Source organism: Taudactylus pleione, unplaced genomic scaffold (genome assembly GCF_031769625.1).
Source record: "Taudactylus pleione unplaced genomic scaffold, aTauple2 ptg000086l, whole genome shotgun sequence".
Taxonomy (NCBI): domain Eukaryota; kingdom Metazoa; phylum Chordata; class Amphibia; order Anura; family Myobatrachidae; genus Taudactylus; species Taudactylus pleione.
Window position 1 is genome coordinate 20,819,676 of NW_028284488.1, and position 26,242 is coordinate 20,845,917.

Genomic DNA, 26,242 nt, shown 5'->3' on the forward strand with positions numbered 1-26,242 from the left:
ATCTTCCTGTTTATTACTTGTAGCCACTGGCGTCACTAGGGGGGTGCGGGCCGCACTGGGTGACACCAACCGAGGGGGTGAAACCAAAATAGCAGAGCCGTGAAGCCTGGACATGAAGAGAAGCAGGGGAGAGACTGTGGTCTGCACCAGTAGCTGCAGGAGCGCTGGGGAAGCCCTGTGTTCCATCATGATGGTTCTCCCATAGTGCAGAGCGGGCCAGGAGGAACAGACAGCGGCGGTCACGGCAGGAGTGGGGATCCAGGTAAGTTGTGGGGTTTTTTTTGTATGTGTGTGTAAGGAGCACGGGCACTGACACTGGCACTGCATAGGGGGAACACTACTGGCAGCACTGTATAGGGGGGTGGCCACCACTACTGGCAGCACTGTATAGGGGGGTGGCCACCACTACTGGCACTGTATGGGGGGGCGCTCCTGAATGGCACTGTATAGAGTGGGTGGCCGATACTGGGGCACTGTATAGAGGGGACTACTACTGGGGGAATTGCATAGGGGGGACTACTACTGGAAGCAATGCATAGGGGAGACTACTACTGAGGGCACTGCATAGGGGGACTACTACTTGGGGCACTGGATAGGGGGGACTATTACTTGGGCACTGTATAGGGGGGACTACTACTGGGGGCAATGCATAGGGGGACTACTACTGGGGGCACTGTGTAGGGAGGACTACTACTGGGGGCACTGCGTAGGGGGAACCACTTCTGGGGGCACTGTATAAAGGGCACTGCATAGGGGGACCACTACTGGGGGCACTGCATAGGGGGGCCCAAAGCATATTCTTGCACCTGGGCCCACCACTCTCTAGTTCTGCCACTGCCTGTGGCCTCCCCCCAACTTATTTGTTTTGTATTATACTGAACCCCTACGGCACCTGCACCATCTATATCTTCTTTATTGTGCTCCCCAGTATCCCTATATAGTCTTTCTATGCTAACCCTCCCTAATTTTTACATGTTATTTATTGTGCTCCCTCCAGTCATGTAGTTAACTTACCAACATCATTACATCACATCAGCGACACTGCCAGGAGCAGGAGCCACTAGTAAGCAGGAACCAAACGTGTGTGACCAAAATTGGGGGTGTGGCCTCATTACCATAGGCCATGCCCCCTAAGTGAAGTTATTTGGAGGCGTGCCTGCATGACACGCCTCCAAATAACATCAGGCTGTGGGTAAAGCCCAGCCCTTCATCACTGGCTGGGCTTCCCCCAGCCCTCTCACGTCAGTGAATGGATGCCGCGCGCATGCGCGCTGCATCCATTCACGCTTCGGGGTTCCGGCACCACCACACAGCTGCGGCGGTGGGGATCCCCAACCTCCAAATTTGACCACCTGCAGGCCACTTCGGCCCACTGGTGGAAAAGCGGGACAGTATTGTCTCGCTGAAATCGGGATGTTGGGGAGGGGTGCGCCCTTTATGGATGCCGCCCCTGTTCGACCACACTGGTCGAACAACCCTAGAGACGGCCCTGCCCAGACCCTATGACTGTGTGTCCCCATGACTTCCCTCCAGTTGCACAACATACAGCGATGAGTGTTGCTATCATACTACAGGAGGCATTCAGAGCCTACGTGGCCCACTCAGGGTCTGGCACTGACAGGGCCTGAGGCGCCGGCCGTCTCTGCAGCTACAGCCTCATATTTTCATACAGCATAATCTACAAGTGAATTTCAATTTCTGTATTCTTGTGCCTTAGAGGAAAAAAAAGTAAAATTTTAATTAGATGATTTGGACCCGTCAAAATTTGGGGCCAAGCATTTGTCTTTTGTGACGAAACCTAAGACCTGCCCTGGATGACAATGTATTTTACACCACGGCATACTTGCCGACAAGGAGGGAGCTGAATGTCTGCTTACAGCAGGGGGTTTGGCCGGGCAATGATGAAGTATTGAGGTCAGAGCCGGGGGCGTGGCCGTGTCATCGAGTCATCATGGCCCCGCCCCCTCTTCACAATGCCGAAATTAACGGCATTGTGAAGAAGCGGGTGGGGCCGCGATTCAGCACGAATCGCGTCACCGCCCCCACCCGCTGCGGTGGTTTCTAACTTTACTCTGGCGGGGGTCGGGAGGCCGCCGGGAGGCTTGCCTGCCTTTCCAGGGGGCCAGGAGCGGCACTTGATATTTGGGAGGCACCCAGCCAAATCAGGAGTGTAGGCAAACCTGCACCAGGGCCGAAACTAGGATTTTTGTCATCCGGGGCAAGGCAGCAATTTGGCCCCACTCCCCACCACAACTATAGACTCTGGGCCTAATTCAGGCCCCCCCCCCATCTGCATACGCTCGCTGGATGCGTATGCAAATTTGTCAAAGTGACGCCACAGGAAGTGATCGCTCTCCAAGGCATAAGCACGCCCACCATGTCTTAGCAAGCGGCCACTTTGTGTATGCGTACGCCCAATCACAGAGGCAGAGCTGCCCACCAGCACCACGTCATCTCCAGGAAGTGTATTAAAACATTGGTACATCGAGCACCATCGGAAGTGAACGCAGTACTTGAGGTAGCTTTACCCTACCGCAAGCATTGAGAGGAAATCAGTGTAAAAAAAAGGCAAGTGACGTGTACTATGACGCTGCCTGTTAATTATGCACACCTCTAAAACAGCGTTGAAACACTCTGGCATACCTGCGTTCACATCTCCAGCCCCCCGTTATTAGTGTCCTGCCCCTGTTACCACCCACAAGCGGCCTCTCCTGTCACTCATTACACTGGGCTGTCTTTGCAGGGCGAGCGAGCGGTATGTGATCGCAGTGAGTAGTTCGAGCACGCGCAGAACGAAGCGTGTTCATGCGCGTACGCAGAACATCGGCCCACTTGCGAGCGCACGCATATAGCAAACGGGTCTGAATCAGGCCCTCTGTCCTTTCAGAACCCCCCCAGGTGGCTCTACAGCAGTCTGTCCCCCCTCCCCCTTCCTGTATCACTGCAGCAACCTGTGTCTCTCCCCCTATATCTCTGCAGCAGCAACCTGTGTTTGTGTTACCCCTTCCCCCACCACCACTTACCTGGATCTTGTCCTTGCTCCCCCTTAATGCAGCAGCAGCGGCAGGCTCGTCACATACTGTTCTTCAGCACGCGTGACATAGGAGAAAAAAACAACAACTTTATTGTGCCGTGTGATCCCGTTCCCTCTATGCCTGCAGCCTGCCTACTAGTCCATCGGCATAGGCACGGAGCCTAGTCACAATCACTGGACCAAACATCAGCTAAAGATGGGTTGGGGGAGCTCTGGCCCCTAATGCCTCTCCTCTTAATCCAGCACTGGCCTATCCCCACCATGGCATACTTCCGACTCATCATGTGTGTCCCGTTTTTTTGTCTCCGACTGTCTCGGCGCCCCCTCAAATCTGGCACTGAGGCAACATAAAATAGTCACCCCCCTCCCTCCAACTTACTAGTTTCACAGGAGCACCGTGGGCATGGAACCACACTTCCGCCCTCACTCGTTGCCACTTCCGGGTTCTCTGTAGTTGAAGGAGAAATAGGATCAACGCAGGAACTGGAGCTGCAGCCGTGCTGCCTATTGCTATAAAGCACAGCCTCTGACCGTCCGGGAAGGGGAATAAGCCCATGGTGGGGTGTATCTTCCGCTCCGTGCTATTTTGAGTGATGGTTATGGGTACAGGGAAGGGAAGCCAGTTTCTGACAGATCTCTTGCACCTAGCATAGGGCTGGTTTAAGTGCCGATACTAATTATGAAGATTGTGGCAGTTAGCGTACAATCAATGGGTGGCACCGCTTACAGTTTGCAGACTCACGGAATCCTGCATTAGCATAATGCAGTAAATCAGTCTTCCACGGCTGCCCACAATGACTGCCACTTTACGTTTGAGTCCAACTGTATTTTACTACATATTAGGCAGAAATATGCCTCTTATTGTGATAAATTTAGATAAATTTTGTACCTGTAATACTTGATAGGCTTGAGTCTAGTACAATCTATTGAATACAACTGGTTTAAGTTGTCTGTATGACTAGATTTCTCATAAAGATCAGGATGTATGATTGCGATGTCCTTTGATACATGGATTGTTTTGTAGTGTTCTCATGTTGGGTCCTATATAACCCGGTCCAAAACTCAGTTGGTATGTATAACAGTCTGCAGTCTTCTGGCTGGCTGATCCTTTCCCAACCAGAAATGCATTTTGAAAATAGGCAAAACTAACGGTATTTCTTGAATCAAAAATTAAGATACAAGTTTTGGGCAAATTTTAGATTTATATCATATATTATTTAAAGATGGAGTTTCATTCTAACATGTAATCTGTCTGACCAATTTAAGATTTACAACTGCTTATGTCAAAGTAGTGCTAGAGGGTTATGGTGTTAAACAGTTTTATAAGACAAACAATGTCTATCTATTTAGCCAGTTTGTTAAAACTCTCAATCCAGATCCCTTTGCTTAGAAGAAGCAGCGGCAGCAGCCAACTGATGGAGCCAGGTGCACTAGCAGCATTGATACATATCACATGCGACTCTAATAGCAGATGGCATGCCAGCTCCAATATCATCATCAGATTCCCCCATCTCATTATTTTGCAAGGATAGCCTATTATTGCCTGTTTTTCCTCTCTGTAATGCCTACAAAGGAACCTTCTTTATTCCATAATGCTACCAAATTAAAGTATCTGCCGCTAACAGGTTCACCTAAAAAAGCAATAAATCATTTATGTTGCAAAGTTGTACAAATTGTTCACATATTTGAGGTGAAAAATCCCATATATGAAACATTTGAGAACCAGACCTTTACACACATTTTATCAACATGTTGGCTTTAATAAAATTTTTTAAAGAATGAAAACTTCAGGCTACAGTCTAATTATATAGGTGGCATAGTTGGTCCAAAATCTGTTAATTATTATTTCCATTAATAATAATCATTATGTCAGTAATTATTGTGGTCACCCCATAAAATTAATTAAAGTGCATTGTCAAATATATAAAGAAACATCTCTTAAACCCATCTTCTCTCTCCAATTACCACCTTATTTATCTCCTGCCCTTTGCCTTCAGACTATGGGCCATATTCAATTTGAGGCGAAAAGTCCGAGGTCAGACTTTTCGCCATCATCACCATTTTTTCTGAGATAAAGTATCGGGCGTGTGCCCGCTTATCCCCGTATTTAATTAGGAATCGGCGAAAATGGAACCCGGCGGAAAGGTAAGTTTCAAATAGTCCTTTCACTTTTTGGGAAAATCTGCCTCTCACCCCCCAAAAGATGGTCTGACATGGGGGATCACTATGGGTACAGCCGATTTGGCCTGCTGAAGGTAATTGAGGCTTTTAAACAGCCGCGGCAGATGCATTAATGCGGCTTTGAAGAAGTGGTGAAGAATAGCACTTAGCTTTATTTTTTTTTTTAAATAAATAGTCCCATCAAATTTGGAGTACATGAAAATGGGTGCAAGCATATTTTTAAGTCCCTAAAGTGATTTTTAAAAATTCTTCAATAATCCACCTGCTGCAACCACCCACATTCTAGAAAACACCTGCCGCATACTTTGGGACCCCCCTTCCCCAAGTCAATTTTGCTAGTTTTTAAGTTTGTCCCTTTTTTTTTCACCCCCAAAAAGAAACCACTTTTTGGGGTGTCCTATGCTTATTTAAAAACAAAATTGACACATATTACATTAAGGGGACATTCCAAAGGCTGCAGGCTATTTTTTTTTAATCCTGCACCCCAAAACCCCAATTCTGCACTTTTTTTCGCCACCTATGCAGTGGTGAAAACTTATCCCCATTTTTCTACAAAGACATTTCGCACCTGTGAAAAGTCTTTGAAATTGAATATGGGGATAACTGAAAATTATGAAAATGAAAATGCCGATAACGGACTTTTCGCACCAAATTGAATATGGTGTGAGCAACCTGTGTACAACCATCTACCTCAATTTATCCTTCCATTAGCCTTCATAGGACAGATCTTTCCTGGTTCACTTCCTACCTCATCAAGCTGCTGCTTTAGGGTCTCTACATCTGGCACATCCTTATAATTATTTTATTTATATTGTGCCACAAGAATTCCATAGCACTGTACATATTGGATTGAGCTAAATTACATAGTACATAGGTGATCAGACAGGACAGTTACAGTATAGACAAGTTGTCACCATGACAAATATGCATAATTATAATCTGCAGATTACATAAATACATAGAGATCACAGGAGAAAGGTCCAGGCACAGAAATCTGACCCTGATCCCTACACAGGCTCCCCCAGATTACAATTTAAATTTCTGAATGTCACCTACAAAGCCCTCAACAGAACCACCCCTTCATACAGCAATAGAAGGAATAGTGTTGCCTATGAAGATTAGCTGATACTGTACGTACACACCAGATCTAATTTTCTTATATACAATATAATACAGTTCTTAATTAATATGTGCATATAAAATCTGAATGTGAATATTTTCTAACTCAAAAATAAACAGCTCTGGGAGAGAAGGTCTGATCCAGAATCTGAGACACCTCAAATTCCACCCCTTTTCAGTTTGGATCCTGCGGGGAACAGGGCGAACACTGAGGAATTTATTGAGAACTAATGGCTTGAGTAGAGATACATGAAAATAATTAGGAATTTTTAAATAAGACAGGAGCTGAAGACGATAAGAGACTGGATTGATTATCTCTGTAATGGAGTATGGTCCAATAAACCGGGGAGCAAACTTCATAGACGGTACCCTGAGGCAAAGATTGCGGGTAGAAATCCAAACTTGATCCCTGACCCACATCTAAGGAACTTTTCTTCGCTTCCTGTCAGCCTGATCTTTGTACCGCAGGGAGGTGTTAACAAGAGCAGCCCACACTTGAGCCCAAACTGAAGCAAACTTCCGTACAGTGGTATCCAAAGCTGGTACATCAAAGGCGTGTAAAACTTCGGAACTCAGGGACCCTAGGATGAAGACCATACACAATGTAGAAAGGAGTTTGGTTAGTAGAAGAGTGGTATAATGCGTTGTGTACAAATTCGGCCCAGGGAAGGGACTCAGACCAGTTGTCCTGGGATGAGGACATAAAGATTCTCATGAAGGTCTCGAGATCCTGGTTCACCCTCTCGGTGGATCCATTACTTTGAGGGTGATCCACTACAACCCAGATGGTGGTATATCCATTAGAAATTGGCAGGTCTGTCACAAAATCCATAGACAGATGTGCCAACGGACGAGATGGTACTGGAAGAGGCACCAATTCACCGGCTGGAGAATGTCGAGGTGATTTATGCTGGGCACACTGGGTACAAGACGAGAAACTCGGTTACCTCGGTTTTCATCGATGGCCACCAGTAGGATCTCTACAGGAACTCCAAGGTCTTACGAATGCCCGAATGACCAGAAAAATGAGAAGAGTGGGCCCATGTCAGCAACTGTTTCCTCAACTCCGGGGCCACAACGGTCTTTCCAACAGGTGGTTGCAGTTGTATAGTGGCGAAAACTTTTTTCTCCAGCACGGGAGTATTACGCAGTGTTTCTGGACCACTATCAGTGGACAGTGACCGTGACAAGGCGTCGGCCTTCAGATTGAGGACCCCAGAGTGATACGACAGGGTAAAACGAAAACGGGCAAAAAATATTGCCCATCGGGCTTGATGAGGACTTACACATTGAATATTTTTTAGGAAAAGAAGATTCCTGTGGTCTGTATAAATGGTGAAAGGGAACTTAGCACCCTCTAGGAGGTACTGCCATTCCTCTAAGGCAAGTTTGACAGCTAATAGCTCCTGTTCGCCTATGGCATAATTTCTTTTGGCAGGGGAGAATTTCTTTGAGAAGAAACCACACGGGTGAATCCGTTTACCCTCAAAGCACTGGGACAGCTTCCACTGCCTCAGATGAAGCATCCACTTCTATTAAAAAAAAGGCCTGTTGACGTCCTGTTTTCTCAAAACTGGAACGTGGGACGGGACCAATCCAATATTGCTTGGACTTTCTTGGGGTCCATTTCTAAACCTGATCCTGAAATGATATAGCCAAGAAATGGAATACTTGGCACACCGAACCCACATTTCTCCAATTTACAATACAGTTAGTTCTTCCTCAGACGAGACAAGACTTATTTGACATGATTATGGTGTTCCTCAGGAGAGGAGGAAAAAATCAAAATGTCATCTAAATAGATGACAACTGAGACATATAAGAGATTCCTAAAGATCTTGTTAACAAAACCTTGAAAAACGATAGGTGAAGGCTACGTTACGTGGAGTAATCATATCTTATTAGTCACGTTATAAAAAAGATCTTACAAAATCACTGATAACTGCTCAGAAGGAAGCATCAGAAGCATATCACATAATGAAGGGGTCTCCTTTAGTCGCTAATGTCCAAAACTACAAAAATAAAAAAACATATTATAATAATATTCTATCGCAAGTAGGTGACAGATTATTATTATTATTATTATTATTATCATCCTTTATTTATATGGCACCACAAGGGTTCCGCAGCGTCTTACAAAGTACAGAAACAAATGAGCACACAAGACAACAGTTATTAGCAGTACAGACAATGCAGGACAAGTACATGATTTATAAACAATGCTGCATAACACCTAAATAAGCAGCAGGGTGTCAGTAAGCAGTTTTAGGTGCCATTGTAAATGAAAGTAAAAGTAAGGCATGAAGAAGCACGTGAGGAAAGAGGGCCCTGCTCGCGAGAGCTTACATTCTGAGGGGAGGGTCAGACAAAAAGGGGTGACACAGATGAGCTAGATAGTGAGGAAGGAGCATAGAGTAGTGGGGTAGGATGAGCGCTGGAAAGCATTGAGGAAGAAATGGGTCTTGAGGGCCCATTTGAAGATTAAGAGCCAGGAAGCCAAGTGATGGAGGAATTTTGCAGGTGCAGTGGTGTCAGAGGGGTAAACCCAGGGTTTGGTGATGGCAAGGAGAATCAAGGCATTGCAGATGAAGTGCTTATGAACGGAGACCAGTTTATTATAGACAAAACTGGCTTTCCAGAGGGAACAGGAGAGAGGGACAGATAAACTGTACTCCCAAGAGTTACCAGATAAACCTAAATAATTACAATTTTGGAGAGATCTTTGTATCCCCCAGATATCAGATATGCAAATAGACTCATTATTAAAACCTTTTACACTGGAAGAACTAGATACCGCAATTAAAACTTTGAAACCTCTAAGGGCCTGATTCAGACTCGCTCGCAAGAGCATTGCGCTTGCAAGCAGGTCGATGGTGGCCCAGTGAGCATGAGCGGCGTGCGCAAGCCCCGTAGTGAGTGAGCCCTTCACTCGCTCCGGAGCTCGCAGCAAAACGTTTTGTAGGCGGGTAGGGGGTGTGGCTGAACAAACGGAGGCATTCCCGAAGCAACGCCTGCCGTTTGTGGGTGGCCCTACTGACATCACTCCAGATGTCAGTAGTGGACTTCCGGCTCTATTAGAGCCGGAAGTCCACTTGGCATTGCGAGTGCTGAGACCCTACCACAATGCCAATGGTCGTGATAATCGCGACCATCGCCAGGCCGCACGCACAAGCTGTGGGTGGTCATCCACAGTTATGTGAGCGGCCTGGAGGCCGGAATAAAAAAAAATAGGGACGCCCTGATTCAGAGCGAGCGCACGCAAATAGCGTGTGCCTCTGTATCAGGCCCTAAAAGCGCCAGGGCCTGATGGCCTCACGGGAGAATTTTTTTAAAATCCTAAAACCTAAGATCCTCCCCTTTCTGTTAGAATTCTTTAATTCAATTTTGATGACAAAATTTATTCCTTTGCATTTTAACATGGCAGTTATAAAGGTTCTACCTAAACCAGGTAGAGACTTAGGGCCTGATTCAGAGCTGAACGCTTTGACCAGAGCGCTCGCTCTGAATCAGGGCCCTCCTCCATGAAAATGGAGCGGCCTCCTGGCCGCTCGTATAGCTGTGGGTGACCACCCACAGCATATGCGAGCGGCCAAAAAGATGGTCGCGATGGTCTTGACCATCGCAACCATCGGACTTGCGACGGAGACCCTGCGGTAGGGTCTCCCTGCCACAAGCCCTGGAGTGATTTTGGCTTTATCAGAGCCAAAATCACTCCCACTGACATCACTAGTGATGTCAGTGGGGCCGTCTTCAGACGGTAGGCGTTCCCATGGGAACGCCTCCGTCTGGCAGGCACGCCCCCGGCACGCCCACCAAAGGGGGCGTGCTGTCAATCAACATCGACAGCACGCCCCCTTTGGTGCGAGACCCGGAGCGATGGAAAGCCCGTCGCTCCCCGGGTCTCGCAAATGCGCACGACGGAGCTCCCTCCGTCGTGCGCATGTGCAGTGGGGAACATCGACCCGCTTGCGAGCGGGTCTGAATGACCCCCTTAGATTCACCAGCCTCTTACAGACCCATATCTCTGCTCAATACCGATTATAAATTATTCACCAAACTACTAGCAGAAAGATTGAAAATAATAATGCCATCATTGATCCACCCAGATCAGTCAGGCTTTATATGGGGCAGGCATTCTGTTACCAATATCCGGAAATTTCTGGCGATTTTGGCTCATGAAGAGGAGGTGAATGGGGGTGAGTCCGGTCTAATTTTATCATTGGACGCGGAAAAGGATTTTGATTTGGTGATTTGGGATCACCTTCATGAAACCCTCCATAGATTTGGATTCACTCCGGCATATATAGACATAATTAGGATGTTATATACTAACCCCAGGGCCGGATTTACCGCTAGGCAATCTAGGCGGACGCCTAGGGCCCGGCAGGTCCCAAGGGGCCCGTGGCCGGGCCCCCCGGAATCCGGCCCTGCAGAGAACATGCAGCTGCTCAGCGGGCGCAGGCTCACTTCCTGACATTCAATTAACGCTGCTCAGCGGGCGCAGGCACGCTGTGACGTCATGTCCACATGATCATGCCTGCCAGAAGCTGAGCAGCAGTGCCGGATTATAGTGAGGGCGACGGGCGGTCGTCCCGGGGCCCCCACACATAGGCGGCCCCCACACAGTGTCCCCAGCACTATCCCAAAGATGAACAGTGTGGTTTTTTTTTTCAACGGACTCGGAGCCGCCTGTCGCGGCCCGCGATTAAGCCCCGCCCCTCCCGTTTTTTGGCTCCACCCCCTACTGCTGGTCTGCTGCCTCTGAAGTAAGTAGTAATTTATATATGTATGTGTGAGTGTATATATGTATGTGTGTGAGTATATATGTATGTGTGTGTATATATGTATGTGTGAGTATATATATATGTATGTGTGTGAGTATATATGTATGTGTGTGTGTGTATATGTATGTGTAGATATATGTATGTGTGAGTATATATGTATGTGTGAGTATATATGTATGTGTGTGTAGATATATGTATGTGTGTGTGTATATATATATGTATGTGTGTGAGTATATATGTATGAGTATATATGTGTGTGTGTATATATGTATGTGAGTATGTTTGTGTGTATATATGTATGTGTGTATATATATGTGTGTGTGTATGTATATATATATATATATATATATATATATAATGTGTGTGTATATATGTATGTGTGTGTATATATGTATCTATACGTATATATATATATATATATATATATATATATAATGTGTGTGTGTATATATAATATATGTATGTATACAAGTGTATATGTATGTATATTAGACACACACACATCAGGCAGACAGCCCTATGTATGTATGTGTGTGTGTGTGTGTGCATATTTTATATATATATATATATATATATATATATATATATATATATATATATATTGAAATTTTTATGGACTTTTTTTAGCGTTTTATTTAATGTGACTCTTTGAAACACTCACACCCCCTGCCATCTCTCAGCAACGCATAATGGGTTAAATGTATGATAGCGGCACTTAACGTGCCGCTATAACGCTTCCTGCTTCGCCTCTTTACCGAGGCGAAGCAGGAAGCACTACCGATGAGATGTAAGAACATCTCATCGGCCGGAGAGGGGGAGCGTTAACTCCCCCCTCCGGCGCTACCCACTAGAGACCACAGCGCATCAGCCTAGTGCTGATGCCCTGCGTCTCTTTCCCGGCCGCCTCGACTGAGCATGCGCAGGATCTCGCAAGTATCGCGAGATCCCCGCGTGTAGCCCGGAGCCGGCAACAGGGACAGCGCTGTCCCTGCTGTGGAGATAGGCTAGCGCCAGGCTGTAGCTAATGATAACAACAGCAACAGCGGGCCGAACGGTCAGGCGATATGACCGTTCGTACATGGCCCAGGCTATCGGCGCTACTATCTTGTAGATAGCAGCGCCGATAATGACATTGGTGCATAGCGCCTCTGTCATTTACCGCCCAGACCCCCGATCATACATCGGGGAGAAGCAGTATCAGCGCACATAATGTGCGCTGATACCGCTTCTGGGCTTCATACATCTCCCCCATTGTCTGATAACCTGTTTGTTATCCTGCAGTGCAATCATCATGTCTAATGTATACAGTATCTAGTACAATCTCTGGTAGCATGCTCTGTGATTATTCTACACTAATGTACTCACCTCCCTTGTTCTGTCCCACCACTACTCCCCAGTGGTCCCCCTTCTTTCATCACCCTCTTTCGCTATACTTGTTTCCCACTTTACTATTAACTCTTCCACCATTTTTTCCACTCTTTACCTCTCTTTTTTTTGTTCCCCATCCTCATTTGCTCCCTCTTTAACATCTTCACTTCACTCCTGGCAGACTGTCTAGTATCGCCTATGGCTAGCAGGGAGGGGAGATATGTGCTGTTCTGTAAGAGGTAAGGGGAGAGGGGTCTGTGCTGTAAGGGGAGAGCAGCCTGAGCTGAGAGGGGTCAGTGATGTGAGGAAGAAGGGGTCTGTGCTGAGAGGGGTCAGTGATGTAAGGAAAGAGAGGGTCTGTGCTGTGAAGGGTTAGGGTTAGGCTACGAGGGGGAGGATTAGGGTTAGACTGCGAGGGGGAGGATTAGGGTTAGGCTGCGGGGAGGGAGTGGTAGGGGTAGAGATAGGATACTTACTGACAGGTGTCCTAACTTTGTCGGGATGCCGGCATCGGAATTCTGAGAGCCGGCATCCCGTACCCAACCCATACATACATAGCCGACGTTTCAAGGTCGCAGTTCAGGGTGCTGTACAGGGGCATGAATCAGAGGTTAAAATGTGGTTTATTTATTAGGTTGGTGTGTACTTCTTAACATGTTGACAATTTTTGCCTTATATAATTGAGTTGCTGTTTTTGGTAGATTTGGGATACTTTCTTTTCAGTGTTGTTAAATGATATGTTACTAGTATTTATAATATTTAAATTTATTATTCTGCAATGTTTATCTAAAGAGCTGATGAGCCACAGATTGCAATAGTGGTGGGAGGGGGGCCCCAAAATTTGTATCTTGCCTAGGGCCCCATGAGGTCTAAATCCGGCTCTGACCAACCCCACTTCACAAATTTTATCTAATGGTTATTTATCGGCACCATTTGCAATACAAAGAGGGACTAGACAGGGATGTCCCCTCTCACCCTTGCTTTTTGCACTTGCCCTAGAACCACTAGCGATTAAGTTAAGTAACAACACTATGTATTCAGGGATTAAAGTAGGTACTCTGGAACTAAAAATTACATTGTTCGCTAACGATATGATGTTGTTTGTTTCAAACCTGGTTGTATCTATTCCTGCAATACTAGATACCATCTTACACTTTGGTTCTTTTTCAGGTTATAAAATCAACATTAAAAAATCAGAGGTTTTGCTTCTTTCCAATAACAAATCGATAGATGCAACTAAATAAATAGTGTCTTTATACCAATTACAAAGTACTAGTACCTCTTTGAAGTACTTAGGAGTGCAGATACCCGCTACATTACATAGGCTATACTCGGAAAACTTCACGCCTTTGATTAAGTCAATAAAGTCCCAAATGGACAACTGGCTCCACCTACCTTTGTCACTTTTGGGCAGAATTGCGTTAATTAAAAGTATTTTTTTACCAAAACTGGCATATCTTATGCAAGTATTACCAATAGCATTAACCCAGAAAGATATTAAGATTTGCACTACTGCTTTTGTGAAATTTATATGGCAAGGCAAAAAAACCCAAATTCCTAGAATTAGATTAATTCAACCCAAGAGTAATGGAGGCTTAGCGCTTCCAAATATTCAGGCTTTCTCACAGGCAACTCTCTTACGCTATATTTCGGATTGGTTTTTATCTCGTTGCTTTTATACCAATAAAAACTTAGAGATCATTTTTCACCCTTTTGCTCCAGCAGCGTTATTACACCTCCAAAAATCCGCTATCCCCTCACACCTATATAATCATATCCTATTTAGAGATACATACAATGCGTGGAAATCTATAAACAAAAAACTCGCACTAGACTTTACTAAATCTAGATATACCCCTATTTGGGGTAATCCTGCTTTCTTACCTTCCATCTAAAACGCATGGTTCCATATTTGGAAACTAAAAGGAATCAAAGCTATCTGTGATGTATTTCGACCGGGGGGGTGTGATTTTGACATTCAAACAATTGTGTACAACATATTCATTGCCAAACACCCATTTTTTCATGTACCTCCAAGTACGACATTATATAAATTCAAAAACATCATTGTCTCCTGGATTTCAAAACAAAACAATAGTCCCAAATTATATAGATTCTCTTCTCCGACAGGTCAATACAATAACATACCGTATTAGATATTTATACACTACTCTACTTCCGAATGATCCTCATAAACTATGGGCTAGGATTCAAAGTAGGTGGAAGGAGAGATGGAAAACATTTCTGATTTCTCAACAATAATATCAATAAAACTTTAAAGATTTGGGCTTCAGCTCAATTACAAGAAATTCACTACAAAACCTTTCACAGAGCCTATATAGCTCCGAACTGTAGGAAACATATGATTGCAGATGATGATGGGTGTTGTCCCCAATGCTTTGGGGAGCAAGCATCTTTTACGCATGTTTTTTTACACCGTCCAAAAATCAAAAAATTCTGGTATAAAGTCTAATATTTTATTAATCACACCTTTCAATTACAATTACAATTTTCACCACCTGCCTTTTTATTTGCATTATGGTCTACGCAAGACAATATATCACATTTAATTCCACTGTTAACTTTGATAGTCACTTTGGCAAAAAAGGTAATTCTTAACAAATGGATCACAAAATCTATCCCATCCGTAAGAGAAATACAGTTAGCATTACTAGACTATATGTATATAGATAGGAGAAATGCTCTGTTTGATTTTTAAAATGGAGTCAGGAATTTTTAAAATAAATGGGAACCCTATTTTCCACCCATCTCGATGGACTCAGGACCTGATTCAGAGCCGCCCGCAAAAAGCGTGCGCACGCTCTGAATCAGGGCGGCCACATGTTTTTTTAAAACTGTCCTCCTGTCCGCTCGCATAGCTGTGGGTGACCACCCACAGCTTTTGCGAGCGGCCAAGTGATGGTCGCGATGGTTGCGTCCCTCGGGCTTGCGACCAGACCCTTGTGGTAGGGTCTCATTCCCGCAAGCCCCAGTGAGCTTCTGGCTCTAATAGAGCCAGAAGCTCACCACTGACATCACTCGTGATGTCAGTGGGGCCACCCTCAAACGGCAGGCGTTCCTTCAGGAACACCTCCGTTTGGCAAGCCACCCCCCCGACCTGCCTATCAACATCGACAGCCGCCCCTTTTGGATGCGAGCGTCGGAGCGAGTGATTTCTCGCTCGCTCCGGGGCTCGCGCATGTGCAGTGAGCACGCCGCATGTGCGCACTGCCTGACAATCGACCCGCTTGCGAGCGGGTCTGAATCAGGCCCTCAGTACGAAAAATGTGTAAAGTGTTTGAATTGACCAATTGGTATCTCCTTAGGCAACTATAGTGAGTAGTGGCAGAGAAAAATAACTTTCCTTGTAGATGTGACTTTGATGAATTGTGGCTCATCAGACATTCTATACTCCCCCCTTACTTTCCGCCTCCCCCTCCCCTGTCTATTTTCAATATATTATTATTTTGTTTGATTTTAGTATATATATTTGGTTGTTAACGGAAAAAAAAATAGAAAATTGTGTCTTTAATCTACTTTATATGCTATATCTATGTATTTATTTGAGACACTAATAAAATGTTTTTTTTTAAAAATGGCAGGTGTGTTACACAGCCCGAATGGCATGACCAGGTATTCAAAATGACCGTCCCTTGTGTTGAATGCTGTTTTCCACTGGTCACCTGCCTGGATACGGATGAGGTTGTATGCACCTTGGAGATCTAACTTAGAAAATATAGTGGATCCCTTGAGTCTGTCAAATAATTCGACGATCAATGGTAAAGGGTATCTGTTCTTTACTGTAATATCTTTTTTTTTTTTTATAAATTCTTTATTTTCAGAGAAAACATCTTGTTATATCAAGTAACAGTGGTACATAATCTATACATTTTCCTTAGTGCATATAAACCTTGCAGATGAAAATCAAGAACAATAAAACAAACCTTGAATATCAGCAAGGAAAAAAAAAATTGTATCCAAACAATTAAATCTTCTGCAGATAACTGCATGGGCAACAAAAACCTACAATTTCTCAATTAAAACACAAATACAACAAATTAGAACGGAAAAATAAAAGAGAAGGAAAGAGAAAGAAAAAAAATAAATAATAATAATATATAAATAAATAATAATTAGTAATAATTTTTGGAAAGAGGGGAGGGGAGGGGGAAGAAGGAGAGGCAGACAACCAATGCTAAGCATACACCTTCCGAGACCAGGCATCAGTAAAATCAATAGATAAACTAGGGTCGTGGGATGAGGGCTGTGTAAGAAGCAGATGATTTAAATTCAATCCAATTACACCACAGAGTCGTAAACTCCGAGTGTTTTTCAGGGGCTGAGTAGATCCATGGTCATGTAGAAATCAAGACATTGACACCATTCCCACACTGAGGGGGGAACCTGAGAGCGCCAGCGGACTGGGAGCACTGCCCTTGCGGCGTTGTTGATATGTCTAAGTAGTGATTTTTTATATATAGAGACAGAGAAAGACGTATGAGATAGCAACCAGAAATCCGGTCCAGTTGGTACAGTAAATTCTAATATCTCAGAAACCAAGGCTATTATCTTACACCAAAAGGGAGAAATTAAGGTACAGTCCCACCAAATATGTATCATTGTACCTGTTTCCTGAAGACATCTCCAGCAGAGAGGGGACACTGAGGGGAAGCATCTATGTAGGATGACAGGACAGCGATACCATGTTGTCAACACTTTGTATTGTGTTCCCCGAACCTCCAGACTATCTGAGCACACCTTGGAGATTTGGAAGACTTTATCCCAATTAATTTGAATATCCTTATATGTAAAATCCCTGTTCCAGGCCTCAACAAAAAGAGGATCAGAAGTAAACATGTCGTGTAGCAAGATCTTATAAATACCTGAGATAATATGTGTGGGAGGAATACGATGGGAACATATAGATTCAAAGGGCGTCATATCTCTGGCAAATACTGAAGGGCCCCCAAGGGATGAAGCAAAATATCGTACCTGAATGTAGGCCCAAGAACATTCCTCAGTAAGGGAAGTATTAGCACATAGGTTTTGAAATGACATAAATTTACCATCGGCCAGCAAGTGACTCATTCTAACAATCCCAGCCTCCGACCATTTAGAAATGAAATGTCCTGAAGTCCCAGGGGGAAAATGGGATTATGTAGGATAGGGGTGAGGGGAGATATCACAGAAGATATCCCAGGTTTAGTACGCATTCGTTTCCATGTCTCCAAAGTAGGGCCTACTGTTGGGTGTGAAGAGCGGGCAATTTTAGAGCACCACAGCAGTGTGCGCAAATGGAGTCTGGATGAATCCGCCTCTAATTCAACCCACTGCTTACCCAAACTACCTCGGGTCCAATCCAAGACTCTACTAAGCACTATGGCCTGATAATAAGTGGATATCATGGGCAATTGCTGCCCTCCCCGACACTTTTGTCTAAATAACACCTAATGTTTAAATCTGGGTTTTCTGCCCCCCCAAATAAAGTTTTGTATAAGATTATGTGTTTCAGACAAAAAGCCTGGAGGAAGACCTATTGGAGTTGTCTGTAATAGATACAAAAGACGTGGAAGGATATTCATCTTAACAATATTTAGACGACCCAACCATGAGAACTTTTTTAGGAGCCACTCATCTAATTCCTTACGACTGGAACTTAGCAAAGGTGCATGATTAAGAGTAAACAAATCCTGTAAACGTCTAGGTATGAGTATACCTAAATATCTAAGATAGGAAGTCTGGAATGTAAATGGGAAAGAAGCTCCAAGGGCAGCTATAGTCTCAACTGAAGCGGTGACATTTAATGCCACAGATTTACTGTAATTAATTTTAAAGTTCGAGAGATTGCCAAATCGCTGAAATTCTTTCATTAAGTTGGGAAGAGAGGTGACTGAGTTTGTGACTATCGCTAATAGATCATCCACAAAGAGGGCAAGGCGATAGTCCCGCGAACCCACCATAAGACCTGTTATGTTTGGATTGGCCTTAATTGTTCTCGCCAGGGCCTCCATGCATAGAACAAAAACCAGTGGAGAGAGAGGGCAGCCCTGGCGAGTACCATTGGCTATATGCACTGGATCTGATAAAGTCCCGTTTACACATATCTGGGCTGAAGGGGCTCTATATAAGGCCAAGATTTTTGCTAGAAAATTAGCGCCCAGACCCAACCGCCTTAGTATTGACGTCATGAAACTCCAATCCACCGATCTAAAGCTTTTTCAGCATCAGTGGAGAGGAGTATCATGGGGACATCCAAGGCCACTGCATGGTGCATCAAATCAATGACTTTGGTGGTGTTGTCCTTAGCCTCTCTACCTGGGACAAAGCCCCCCTGGTCAGAGTGAATGACAGTCGAGAGAAATGGTTTGAGGCGATTGGCTATAAACTTGGCATATAGCTTGACATCCACATTCAGGAGAGAGATCGGGCGATAGCTCGCTGGCAGGGACGGATCCTTGCCCTCCTTGGGAATTACTGTGATGTGTGCCCCAAGCGACTGATCAGAAAAAGGGCTATGCTCTGATACAGAATTACATTTTTAGAATGTAAGCTCTCACGAGCAGGGCCATCTACCCTCTTGTGCTTTTCCTTACTATAGTGTCATTTACTTCTTACTCACCACTAGGGCACCTAATACTTGGTTGCTTATGCTCTGTTGCTTATCTGGGTGATATGGTCGCTAATGTAGCAATATATATTATCCATGTCCTGTATTGTATTGTTCTGTAAGTCACTTGTATACAATTTGTTTTTGTACATTGTAAGGCGCTGCGGAACACTTGTGGCGCCATATAAATAAATGATAATAATAATACATGCCTGTAATAACAGTGGCAAAAGGATATCTTGATATGTTTTATAGTAGGACACCGTAAACCCATCAGGGCCGGGACTTTTCCCACACGGGGAGGTTTTAATAGCTATGGATAGTTCTGCTTCTGTAAATGGGGATTCGAGAGACTGTCACCGCTTCAGGGAGAGTAGGGAAAGCTATTTCCTCTAAATAATTCAGGAATTCTAATTCTCGATCTGTCAGATCCAAGCCCGAATGGGTTGGACGTAAATTATACAGCCCAGAATAAAAACTCTGAAACACTGCTGCAATAGCATTATCCGTGTGACAGAGGTTACCCTTATGGTCTCTGATACTCTGGAGGTAAGTCAAAGATCTCTGGGCTCTAAGTGCCCTTGCCAACATTTTACCTGGTTTATTCCCCCAATGGTAATATTTATGGTGGCATCTCCGAAATCCTCTCCGGGCACCCTCATTCAGGAGATTATTAAGATCAGATCTAGTCGTTTGAAGTTCCACCAACACATCAGAGGTCATATTACATTTATGGGTAAGTTCTAACACCTGAATTCTAGACAATAAAGCATCTCTACTTTCATTTTTCTTTTTTTTTTAGATAAGACCCTAGTTGAATACATTTACCCCTAATGACGCATTAATGGGCCTCCCATATTGTAACAGGGGACACATCATCAGTGATACTGTGAGAAATGTAGTCTTCCAGGGTTTCTCCAATTTGAGCTTTACAATAGGGATCCCGAAGGAATTGCTCATTAAGCTTCCAGTGCCACTGGCGTGGGGGAGGGTCACGCAGATATAATGTCAAAAATATCGGGGCATGGTCAGAGCTAGTAATCTTCCCAATAGTAGCTTCCGCCAAGAGATCTAAATGGGAGCGATCAATGCAAAAATAATCTATGCGGGAATAAGACCTGTGTGGAGAAGAGTAGAAGGTGTAATCCCTCTCTGCTGGATGTAATAGTCTCCAAGTGTCTACTAGCTGAAAATCGTGTAAGGTCAGCCTAAACTTCCTAGTCTCTTTAATGGAGGTGCGTGGGGTCCCAGAAGAAGTATCAAGAGAAGGCTCCAAGGCCCAATTGAAATCGCCACCAATTACTCTGATCCCCTCCAATTGATCCTCTATTAATTCCAATGAATTACGCAGAAAACCAGACTGACCCTGATTAGGTACATACAGATTGACTAGGGAAAATTTTTGATCATCTATGGTAACTTTGACCAACAATCCCCTACCGTTCCCAATAGGGACGGCTGAAATATTGGAAAGCTTCAGATGTTTAGCAAACAAAATGGCTACGCCCCTAGCCTTGGCTTCAGAGAAATTATTGAAGTAACCCACTGGAAAGTATCGAGATCTAAGGGACGGGGCCATACCCTCTTTAAAATGTGTCTCCTGAAGAAAAGCTATGTCTACCCTGTCCGAATGCAGTGTATGTAGAAGACTGGACCTTTTCTCAGGTATATTAAGTCCCTTTACATTGTTAGAAAAATAGATAATTTAGCCATAGTCAATATTTTAAAAAAGGAAAAGATACCTGTATCGTTGGGTGCCGTGGTCGTTTACCTGAATGTGTGTGGTGTCCACCTGCAGGTAGAGAGGGAAGGGAAGGGAACCGGATGACAATAAGAGGAAAAGAAAAGAAAAAAGAAAGAAAAGAAGGAAAGAAGAAAGATAGACATGGAACAAACCATATCTAACAACATACATGTTAACCTCAGATTATATTTCAAATTAGAGATGAAGATAGTGAACTAACAAAACTCCGTGAAAAAGGCCATGGAAACCCCTAAAGGGTCTATGGACATTATATATACAACAGAGTTATGGGGAATGGGAGGGACATAGTGAACATGACAACCAAGCAGGTCCACAAATAATTGGGACCCACCTAATAAAATATTATATAAAACAGTGTTTGCCTAAGTCAAAATATTTTTAATAATAAGTAGACAGAAAAATCAAAGGGCTCCTACACCAAAACAGAATAGGTGCGCAAAATTTAGCAGAACATATATATCAACGATTAAACATCCTCAACGGGGTATAGTATCCATTTGCAACCAGGATAATGTAACAAATAACAGAATTAGCGAGTATTCTATTTATAACACTGCGAGTATAAAAAGGATATTCAAGACAGCATTAGAGACCATGATCAAGTGATTTCCTCGCCCTCAGCTGCAGAGTCCCTGCCGGGTCTACGTCTGGAATCTCGGACACGTTGCCAAGTCTCCTTGCGAGGCGGTTGAGGAACATGCGTATCAAAAGGGACTAACCAATTAGGCAGCGAAACAGCAGACAGATTGAGAGAGGAGCAAAACTGAGGTACGTCATCGTGTTTCCGTAGTATATGAAGCTTTCCCTCATGCATAACTTGAATGCTTATAGGAAATCCCCAGCGAAATTTAATGTCTCGCCTGTGAAGTTCCTCTGTGAGCGGACGGAGCAGGCGTCTCTGTTGGAGTGTATTCCAGGATAGGTTTTGAAAAATCTGCACAGGACATCCATTAAATTCAATTTCCTTTACTTGTCTAGCTTTTCTCAAAATCTCCTCTTTCACAGTATAATAATGTAATCGGCAGATAATGTCTCTGGGTCTTTCAGAGGGCATACCTTTAGGGCGCAAAGCTCTATGTGCCCGATCAAATTGGATCCTGACGTCTGGGTCAGCATGTAGAAGTTCATTAAATATTTTAGTGAGGGCATCTTCAAGTCCAGACTGGTTGATATCTTCAGTAATCCCACGTACCCACAGGTTATTTCGTCGGCCCCTGTTGTCGACATCATCCAGACGTCGTTGCATCTCTATCAACATATGGGAGTGACGTGAAAGTAACCCATTGATATCCCCAAGCTGAGTGTCAACAACCTCCACGTGTTCCTCCAGCGAGACCACCCTCTCCACCACCTGAGTAAAATCTGACCGAATAGAGGCGACATGAGTCTGGACTGTTTCCTGGATCCTTTTTTCCGGTGATTGTAAATCTTGCTGAATGTCCTGTGTAGTCAGTAAGGACTTTAAATGTTGCAATATCTCACCCATATCGGAGGAACTGGCAGGAATAGATGGTGTCAAATGTGGTGAGCGAGACTCCGGGGTAGAGCCGCCATCCGAACTCCCAGAAGCCATATGTGGAGAGGTAGGTCCCGAAGAGACACCAGCGGCAGACGTAGGAACACCAAATAGAATTTTAACTGCAGTATTAGATGAAGACTTAGCTGGGGTGGCTGCGGGACGTTTGGTTGTGCCCTGTTTACCCATGAAGAAACATATTAGAAGAGATATACACAGAAAGCAATAAATAGAATTCTAGGCATAGCATAGGACGGGTGTCATAATTCACATTCCCCTCACCATTATGTAGCTATTTCATGGCAGCAGCTGTTGGGACATGGACTACTCCTTCCAGCATCCAGAGGGTTTAAGACAGCCACCCATCCAACTTCAGCAACTGTGCCAGGGGGATGTAGCTGTAAAAGACCTCTGTTTGATTCCAGCTATCAGCACAGGACAGAGGCCAGCGCCAGCAGCAGACCTGGCAGGGTAGCTACAGAAGCAGTGATGAAGGAGCAGAGCAAGGTAAGTAGACAATGCCCTGTACAGGTATAGCCAGTCTCCACATAACCAGCAGCACAGTGACAGGGAGATGTATTAAGTCCCAAAATGGCGCCTCCCGCGATTCACAGCTCCGTTCACCGCTGCATACCAGGTCTTCCAGGGGATATTTAGGGTGCCCCCTATGCCCCCAGTCAGGCAGCAGGAGGCTAGGATGCGGAAGGGTCCCGCCATAACGTCCGGCGGCAGCCGCGATAATGCCGATCAGCGGCGCAGCTACAGCCCTGGAACTCGAGGCCGCGGCTTCTTGGTGCTGTGTAGGCCGCGATGTGGTAATGGCCCCTGACATGCTCCCGCAGCCCGGAAAAGAGGCCAGCGGGATCCCAAGGCAGCTGGCTACTCAGGGCAGAGCAGGAGGGGGGGTCAAAGGCTGTGATAGCCGGGCCCAGAAGAATTTAAGCTGGGAGCTGTTCTAGTGTGCGTCCACTTCCCTTGGCAAGCAAGCCACACCCCCTCTTTACTGTAATATCATTCAGGCCTCTATAATCTATACACTGTCTCAGGCCTCCATATTTTTTTAGAAACTAAGAAAAACCCCGCTCCAGAAGGTGATGTAGATGGTCAGATAAATCCCTTTTGTAAGTTCTCTTGGATGTATTCCGACATATCATCAGTTTCTAGTAGGGACAATGGATAGGTCCTACCACGGAGAGGCGTCTTCCCAGGTACCAAATCAATATTACAATCCCATTTTCTATGTGGAGGTAAGACGTTAGCTTGTCTTTCAGAGAAAACATTGGTAAATGATTGATATTCTTTAGGTATAGATGGAACCTCTAACGTCTGAATTTTTATCACAGGTCAGATCTTCGGAAGACAAGACCCCTGGCATTCCTCACTCCATGACTGAACCTGCATAGTGTTCCAATAAATTCTGGGGTTGTGCTAATGCAGCCAAGGGTATCCGAGTATAATCTCATGGGAAGCCTTGGGTATGATTAAGTAGCTGATATGGTCAACATGAAGGGCTACAATAAAAACTAGAATAGGTTGGGTTCTTTTAGACACAGTTCAATTAGACATAGGTCTACCATTGATAGAGGTCAAGAAGATAGCATGATCCAAGGTGACGCAAGGAATTTGTAATTTATCTGCTAAATGACAGGACATGAAATTTTCTGCTGCCCCAGAATCCAGGAGGGCAGACACAAATACAGGATACAGGACTTGACTTAATGTCCAGAGCTATGGACAAAACAGAGTCATTCTGCTTTTGGGACTGAAGTATTACTACTAACTGAGTGTCCCCGGGACTAGTTAGGAACGGGCGTTTCCCGGCTTACGGGTACAGGAAGTCACCAGGTGACCCATGTCTCCACAGTATAGACAAAGGTTCTTTTGAATGCGTCTCTGTCGTTCTTCTTTAGAAAGACGGGTTTGATTAACCTGCATGGGTTCTTCATCTGTAAGAGAGGGAGAACGGGTATGAGGAGGTTGAGAATGAAGCCTAAAACTATTAGCTCTGTGCTTCTCAGCTTGGCGCTCTGTAAAGCGTATATCAACCTTGTTGCAGAGGGAAATTAGTTCATTAAGACTTCAGGGTAAATCACCCTTTATATGATCCGATAGTCCATGCCAGAAGGCCGATGTTAGGGCTTCTTCGTTCCATCTGAGATATGATGCAAACGTCTGGAACTGAATGATGTACTGACTGACAGGACGGATACCTTGTTTCAGATTCATAATACTAGATGAAGCAGAAGTGGTTCTTCCAGGCCCATCATAAATCCTCCTGAATGATGTTAAAAATTCTGGGTAATTATCCAGTAGTGGATCTGATCGCTCCCAGAGCAGGGAAACCCAATTTAAGGTTGAGCCGGACAATAAAGACACAATATAGGCCACTTTGGTTTTAGGAGTAGGGAAATTGGAGGGTTGTAATGTAAAATGTACATCACACTGGTTGAGAACTCCATGACACAGTTTAGGATTGCCATCAAACTTGCCAGGTGTAGGTAAATACAAACGAGGAGGAACTTCAGAGGCAGATACCACAGAAGTGGAGACAGAAGTACCTGCAGGCATACTTGGAGTAGTTAGTGTAGCTTGTAAGGTGTCGTGACAGAGTGCCATTTCTTGTACATACTGTGCTAATTGCTGTTGCATGGTCTCCAATCCTTCCAGACGGGAAGCCATGCCATGAATTAAATCTATTCCGGTCCAGTAGTCGAATCCATTTGTCCAGTGCAAACTGTTAAAGAGTCTGTTTGTTGTGGACCCGTGGTGGTAACAGGAGAAAACACTGGAACAGGTTTAAACTGAAAGGTGGGTTGTGTAATGTGAATGTTGGTAAACATGAACAATAGGATAAATTAAAGTCCAGTAATAAACAAATTAATATATGTGGCAGGAGGGAACTGTAGTGAGTGGGAATAAATGAATGTCCAGATCAGTGACAGAGATGAATGAGGTGAATCCAGATAGACTGTCAGAGTGAAATGGATATCCTGGTATGCTGAATAGTGGCTGGTGGGGATATCCGGTAATGCTGTGATGATGGCAGAAAGGGAAATCCAGTAATGCTGTGATGATGGCTGAAAGGAGAATCCTGTAATGCTGTGATGATAGCTGAAAGGAGAATCCGGTAATGCTGGGCAGATGGCTGAGCAGGAATGGGTTAACCGAGGAGACAGGTTCAGGCAGGAGTAGGACAGGTGGAAGGTGCAGGAGTGATCAACAGCGGAGTACAAGGCAAAGCAGAGTGGCCTGCTATGTCACATGGCCAAAGACAACATGGTGGCACCCAGACAGCCGTGACGCCACTAGACTTACCCTTGCCAGGACGGCTCAACGCTGGCAGACCTCTGCGTACACGCAATGCCAGTCTCCACACACCAGCTCCTCAGCCAGAAGGACTGCACCACAGCACCCTCACCGGTAAGGACCACAAACCTCCACGCCGCAAAACCAGAGTCGTGACAGCTGCCACCCAAACCCTCTGGTTTTTAGAAATGTAATAAATCCACCTTCCCTAGATACGGCTTTACAAATAACAGGACCTACTGTATGATGTTATCTCTTATAGATTATTTGGATTTGACTCTGCAATCTCTATTATATAGGGATCTCAACGCTTCAACAAGCCACTTTTTTTTTTAAGGAAGCCATAAATACGGAAATATGGTGCAATCCAAATTCTTCCCACGATACAGGTGGACATCTAATAGGGATACTATGACAAAGCCGGTGAAAAAATCTCTACATGTTTTCATTTTATCAACGTTAGGTTGGTAGCAGAAATCACTAGGTTTGTTTACATTAAAAATGACAGTATTTATTGGTAAAATAAATGTAGCACAAAGATGAATCTGGAATGTCAATATTC